Consider the following 7,500-nt stretch of genomic DNA (forward strand, 5'->3'; position numbering starts at 1 on the left):
TATGATATATATATACATATAAATTCAAATTCGAAGCAACGGTCACAATTCTACTCTATATTTTTGCGGGTTATGTGTTCTTTCGTTCAATTTCTTTCATGCGTTCGTTCGATCTCTGTACACAGTCTTCACATAGGACAGACTCGTGTAGTACGCTTTCGTGGGTTAAACCCATCTCGTTTCATTTCAGGCGACGTCGGGAGCGCGTTGAAAATGTACCAGTGAAATCTCGATAGTTCTACGAATACGAATCGTCCCGAAAAAGATTTTGTCACCGCTTCGAAGCGGTGTTTCAGACGGGCGGACGTATATAAAACATATACGACACACGACACCGCCTTCCACACTCACGCTAGTTCGAACACGATTTCCATCTCTCTCGAAGACTGTTAGACGTACGTAAAATTTCTCAATATTCATAGGACCGCGACAAACGCCGACGAAGCGCCCATCATTCGCTCGTACGTATATAGGCAACAAGTGCCATCAACGCAAGCAGTTTATAAGTACGTAAACGACCCTCAGCCAGGCGTGGTCCAGGAATTGTATCCGTGGACCGCAATGTGCGTTCGAAATGTCGATGTTCATGTGTCCTGCAGTTCACACGTTGACGCGCAATTAGCTGCGTTCTTCATCGACCCACGAGCCAAGTGATCCACCGTTCAGGGTAATTTTTCCCTTTTATTCTCTCATATATAATATAATGTGTATTTGCTATCCACCACATTTTTGTGTTATATTTCGGAACAAGCCGATACCCGAAGAGCTCCAACCAGCGCGCGAAGGAGATTCGGGAGTCGTCGTACGACGACATAATTGTCCCTTAAAGAACGAGATATTTCCGTCGAAACCATATATATATGTACGAGCAAATCCAAAACCACTGTTTTCTTGCAAGTTCGACGGTCGGAGCGAATAGAACATTGAAAAGCCTTCTATCGAAGAAACACAGAGAGTATATCACCTCCAAAAACGACGGGGATATGGATATTCAAACTGGACAATTATCAACCCGATACTGGATTCGAAAAGTTTCTCTCTCCTTTCGTCGTTATTTACACCGGACGGACTCACGGCCGGCTCTAGCTGGGTGTCATATATATATACGTCCCACGCTCATGCTGCCACTAGCGCGCAACAGAGTAGGGTGTCAATGACAACGACACAGCATTGAAACGAGCTACACAAGCCGGTCTCTCTTGATACCAATGTAAACGAGCATTAAGTTATCTTCAGACTGCCCGATATTTTCGTCCTTTGGACTTTCCCAACGATTCCTTTTTTTCTTTTTTTTTTACACACCACAGCGAAGACTTGAGGAAGCGTGATTAGCACGCTCGCATCCCTCCCTGTCCTACTACAACTGTGTGTGTGTGTGTAAAGAAAGAAAAAAGAATACATTGGCTTTCTCTCTATCGAGAAGATGGCCTACGCAACGCAGATCAAAGGCCTAATACGTGTAATATAATACGCGTCTGGCCGTGTATAAATCACGCACGAATGATCTGGTCGGGCCCAACTCTTCTCGTACGCTTATTTTTCCGTGTTGAGGCACTATCATAAAATCACACAAACCCCAACACGTGTGTGTCTTGGAAGGAAGATGGCCTACGCAACGCAGATCAAAGGCCTAATACGTGTAGTACACACGTCTGCCGTGTAAATCACGCACGAATGATCTGGTCGGGCCCAACTCTTCTCCACCACACCACATCCCAACTTTGTACATTTTTATATATTTTTGTGCATTGGGGCACCTTCATAATCACAAACCCCAACAACACATATATCTCTCTCTCTTTGAAAGATTTGTTGTGGCCTACGCAACGCAGATCAAAGGCCTAATACGTGTAGTACACACGTCTGGCCGTGTAAATCACGCACGAATGATCTGGCGGGCTCAACAATATCTTTTTTTTTTATATGAATTCTTATCCACAAACTAATCGAATTCATTTTCTCTCCTCCTCTCCTCTCTCTTTGAGATATATTGGAACATTGTAATGATCCTTCCGCAGGTTCACCTACGGAAACCTTGTTACGACTTTTACTTCCTCTAAATAATCAAGTTTGGTCATCTTCCCGGCATCATCGGCAATGCCGAAACATTGCCGCGCACCAGTCCGAAGACCTCACTAAATCATTCAATCGGTAGTAGCGACGGGCGGTGTGTACAAAGGGCAGGGACGTAATCAACGCGAGCTTATGACTCGCGCTTACTGGGAATTCCTCGTTCATGGGGAATAATTGCAAGCCCCAATCCCTAGCACGAAGGAGGTTCAGCGGGTTACCCGGGCCTTTCGGCCAGGGAACACACGCTGATTCCTTCAGTGTAGCGCGCGTGCGGCCCAGAACATCTAAGGGCATCACAGACCTGTTATTGCTCAATCTCGTGCGGCTAGAAGCCGCCTGTCCCTCTAAGAAGATTTGTTTGTACGTTGGTAGTAAAAACCCCACCGGCAGAAGCCGAGAGCCTTCGAGATACCATAATTACGTCTATTTAGCAGGCTAGAGTCTCGTTCGTTATCGGAATTAACCAGACAAATCGCTCCACCAACTAAGAACGGCCATGCACCACCACCCACCGAATCAAGAAAGAGCTATCAATCTGTCAATCCTTCCGGTGTCCGGGCCTGGTGAGGTTTCCCGTGTTGAGTCAAATTAAGCCGCAGGCTCCACTCCTGGTGGTGCCCTTCCGTCAATTCCTTTAAGTTTCAGCTTTGCAACCATACTTCCCCCGGAACCCAAAAGCTTTGGTTTCCCGGAAGCTGCCCGCCGAGTCATCGTAGGAACTTCGGCGGATCGCTAGCTGGCATCGTTTATGGTTAGAACTAGGGCGGTATCTGATCGCCTTCGAACCTCTAACTTTCGTTCTTGATTAATGAAAACATTTTTGGCAAATGCTTTCGCTTCTGTCCGTCTTGCGACGATCCAAGAATTTCACCTCTAACGTCGCAATACGAATGCCCCCATCTGTCCCTATTAATCATTACCTCGGGGTTCCGAAAACCAACAAAATAGAACCGAGGTCCTATTCCATTATTCCATGCACACAGTATTCAGGCGAAGGTAGCCTGCTTTGAGCACTCTAATTTGTTCAAAGTAAACGTACCGGCCCACCTCGACACTCAGTGAAGAGCACCGCGATGGGATATTAGTTGGACCGCCCCGTGAAGAGCAAAGCCCACCGGTAGGACGTACCACATAATGCCAGTTAAACACCGCGAGCGATGAACCGACACTGTGACACACAGATTCAACTACGAGCTTTTTAACCGCAACAACTTTAATATACGCTATTGGAGCTGGAATTACCGCGGCTGCTGGCACCAGACTTGCCCTCCAATGGATCCTCGTTAAAGGATTTAAAGTGTACTCATTCCGATTACGGGGCCTCGGATGAGTCCCGTATCGTTATTTTTCGTCACTACCTCCCCGTGCCGGGAGTGGGTAATTTGCGCGCCTGCTGCCTTCCTTGGATGTGGTAGCCGTTTCTCAGGCTCCCTCTCCGGAATCGAACCCTGATTCCCCGTTACCCGTTACAACCATGGTAGGCGCAGAACCTACCATCGACAGTTGATAAGGCAGACATTTGAAAGATGCGTCGCCGGTGCTATAAGACCATGCGATCAGCACAAAGTTATTCAGAGTCACCAAAGCAAACGATGGACGAGTGTAAACACCCGCCACCGATTGGTTTTGATCTAATAAAAGCGTTCCTACCATCTCTGGTCGGAACTCTGTTTTGCATGTATTAGCTCTAGAATTACCACAGTTATCCAAGTAAATTTTAGTACGATCTAAGAAACCATAACTGATTTAATGAGCCATTCGCGGTTTCACCTTAATACGGCATGTACTGAGACATGCATGGCTTAATCTTTGAGACAAGCATATGACTACTGGCAGGATCAACCAGGGAACTATACAATATGTATATATAAAATGGACAAAATTTAAATCCTTTTCCATCGTCGCCTGTTTCATATATATATGTCAGGTCGACACACCACTTTTCTCTTTCAAATATGTACAAGTTTTGCCACATTCCGCGCTTGTAACATATCTTCTTTAACGCTCAATTTCTTTCATTTTTCTACCATACAGATATTTTACCGTACGCCCAAAAACGTACGTATTATATTTTTGTTCTATCGTAAAATCACATTTTTCTACGTACGCCAGCTTCGTACGTTTCTATCTTTGCCTTCATAAAATCACAAGATAATTTTATCTTCAAGAGTCTCGCTATTAACATCTTGTAAGATAAATGTACGTCCCAGCTAAAACGTACAAATACTTCAAGTTAAGTAATAATATATCATCGCTATTGACAAATTTTTAAGATCCAAGACACAGTTCTCTCTATATGTTTTAATATTTTTTATGTACTCAAATATATTCAGAGGAAAAAGTACATGGGTGATGCCATAGTCGTGGAAGCGCGTACGCTCACGCTGATCTTCTGACCGCCGGAAGCACGAAACCTCTGATCTGGGCAAAATCGGCAAGCCGAGGAAGAACGGACAGGACACATGCTGGACTGGCGAGAAAGCGTGTTCTTCCGCTCGCGCTAGGCATTTCGATTTCTGACACCTCTTGATTTAAAAAATCAGTTTTTTGATAGTTTTCTCTCTCCACTGGGCTATTCATTTTAGCCACAGTTTTCAATTGGTACGATTTGCTTCCAAATCTTACAGATGCAGTTTAAAAAATTTTTCCATCGCTCGGACAGAAGAGTCGATTGCTCAGTGAGTACGAGTATACATACAAAGTGCATACGGGTAACCAACCCCGTAGGGCTTGCCACATATGGGCCATTCGGTCAAAGACACCGACCCGTGGCCACGCTGTGTGGAGAAAAGTCCGTAACGTAAACGGCACGAAACAGTCAGGACCGAAGCCCCGAAGGAGCTCTGAGACAGCTTCTCGACCGAGATCGTAGAATTGGCCCAAAACCCGCTCTGCTCCGTCCGCCTCGCACGGACCGTGTATCTCTTATAGATACCGAACGGCCGGCAAGGACGCCGGCGCCGCCGGCCGAATAGCACGCGCGCTTACGAGTGTAAACCGCCGCGGCAACAGACCGCCCGGCCGTGCTGTTGTAACATAGCGCGTGAACGAACGAAAAAAAAATTTATAGTAAACATTAAAATAAATTACACTACCGTAAACTAGACAAAAAATTACACATTTTTTCCCAATATGAAAATTTTCACAAACTTTTCAAAGTCCCATCGCATCGAGTAAACTTTTTTAATAACGCTTCCGCACGATTCTAAATGCTTAATCCATATGTGAAATCGTTCACTGATCACGAATATCGTATTTAAAAAAATTACAAAAATTTATTTTTCAAAATAATCAAAAAAAACCGAAAAATCACAAGAGTAAAGTACCATTATTTTAAACAATATGTCGTTCTAAATGCTTAATCCCTATGTAAAAAAGTTATCTAAGCAAGAATATGTAATTGAAAAAAATTAGAAAAATTTATTTTAGCCGTAAATCGAAAATAATGGGGACACCGGAGCTGTTCGAAGCGCCGAGACGCGCCGCGTACGGCCGAATATTTTCAAAGTACCAACGTACCGATCAAGAGTAAAGTACCATTTTCCTACATTAGATTTCGTTCTAAATGCTTAATCCCTATGTAAAAACGTTAGTTAAGCAAGAATATCGTATTTTTAAAAAAATCTAATGATAGGATTTCCCAGAAAATTGAAAAAACCGAAAAATGTCAAGAGTAAAGTGCCATTTTCTGACATTAGATTTCGTTCTAAATGCTTAATCCCTATGTAGAAACGTTAGTTAAGCAAGAATATCGTATTTTTAAAAAAATCTAATGATAGGATTTTTCAGAAAATTGAAAAAACCGTAAAATGTCAAGAGTAAAGTGCCCTTATTTTAAACAATGTATCGTTCTAAATGCTTAATCCCTATGTAAAAAAGTTATTTTAGCAGGAATATGTTATTGAAAAAAATTAGAAAAATTTATTTTAGCCGTAAATCGAAAATAATGGGGACACCGGAGCTGTTCGAAGCGCCGAGCGCGCCGCGTACGCCCGAATATTTTCAAAGTCCCAACGTACCGATCAAGAGTAAAGTACCATTTTCCTACATTAGATTTCGTTCTAAATGCTTAATCCCTATGTAAAAACGTTAGTTAAGCAAGAATATCGTATTTTTAAAAAAATCTAATGATAGGATTTCCCAGAAAATTGAAAAAACCGAAAAATGTCAAGAGTAAAGTGCCATTTTCTGACATTAGATTTCGTTCTAAATGCTTAATCCCTATGTAGAAACGTTAGTTAAGCAAGAATATCGTATTTTTAAAAAAATCTAATGATAGGATTTTTCAGAAAATTGAAAAAACCGTAAAATGTCAAGAGTAAAGTGCCCTTATTTTAAACAATGTATCGTTCTAAATGCTTAATCCCTATGTAAAAAAGTTATCTAAGCAAGAATATGTTATTGAATAAAATGAGAAAAATTTATTTTAGCCGTAAATCGAAAATAATGGGGACACCGGAGCTGTTCGAAGCGCCGAGACGCGCCGCGTACGGCCGAATATTTTCAAAGTCCCAACGTACCGATCAAGAGTAAAGTACCATTTTCCTACATTAGATTTCGTTCTAAATGCTTAATCCCTATGTAGAAACGTTAGTTAAGCAAGAATATCGTATTTTTAAAAAAATCTAATGATAGGATTTTCCAGAAAATTGAAAAAACCGAAAAATGTCAAGAGTAAAGTGCCATTTTCTGACATTAGATTTCGTTCTAAATGCTTAATCCCTATGTAGAAACGTTAGTTAAGCAAGAATATCGTATTTTTAAACAAATCTAATGATAGGATTTTTCAGAAAATTGAAAAAACCGTAAAATGTCAAGAGTAAAGTGCCCTTATTTTAAACATTATATCGTTCTAAATGCTTAATCCCTATGTAAAAAAGTTATTTAAGCAGGAATATGTTATTGAATAAAATGAGAAAAATTTATTTTAGCCGTAAATCGAAAAAAAGTCTGTTCGTTTCTCTGTCTCTCTCGCGCGATCGAAGTATTGATGTTTCCCGGCAAAGTAATGGGATATTAATTAAACTTTATACACGAAATTACTCGTTTTGATCCCCGCTACACAGCCGTATACTTTTTATAATTTTGTGGAATCGGGAACCTTGCAATATTTAACATAACGCGGATCGACTATCTCTGTCTCTTTCTAGATCGGAATAATCGATGTTTCCCGGCAAACTATTGGGAGTTTTATCAAACTTTATACATGAAATTACTCGTTTTGATCCCTGCTACACAGCCGTATACTTTTTATAATTTTGTGGAATCGGTAACCTTGAGATATTTAACATAACGCGGATCGTCTATCTCTGTCTCTTTCTAGATCGGAATAATCGATGTTTCCCGGCAAAGTAATGGGATATTAATTAAACTTTATACACGAAATTACTCGTTTTGATCCCCGCTACACAGCCGTATACTTTTTAT

General features: G+C 41.5%; 2 non-coding genes across 2 annotated transcripts; both read right to left on the reverse strand.

Annotated features, from left to right (window-relative positions):
• Positions 1-515: 515 nt before the first annotated feature.
• LOC143262038 (5.8S ribosomal RNA) lies at positions 516-670 on the reverse strand. Its single transcript, XR_013035990.1, has one exon. It is a non-coding gene; the product is annotated as a 5.8S ribosomal RNA (ribosomal RNA).
• A 1,331-nt stretch (positions 671-2,001) lies between these two features.
• Positions 2,002-3,922, reverse strand: LOC143262063 (small subunit ribosomal RNA). The gene has a single exon (XR_013036017.1). It is a non-coding gene; the product is annotated as a small subunit ribosomal RNA (ribosomal RNA).
• Between the last annotated feature and the right edge of the window lie 3,578 nt (positions 3,923-7,500).

This window comes from Megalopta genalis, unplaced genomic scaffold (genome assembly GCF_051020955.1).
Source record: "Megalopta genalis isolate 19385.01 unplaced genomic scaffold, iyMegGena1_principal scaffold0084, whole genome shotgun sequence".
NCBI lineage: Eukaryota > Metazoa > Arthropoda > Insecta > Hymenoptera > Halictidae > Megalopta > Megalopta genalis.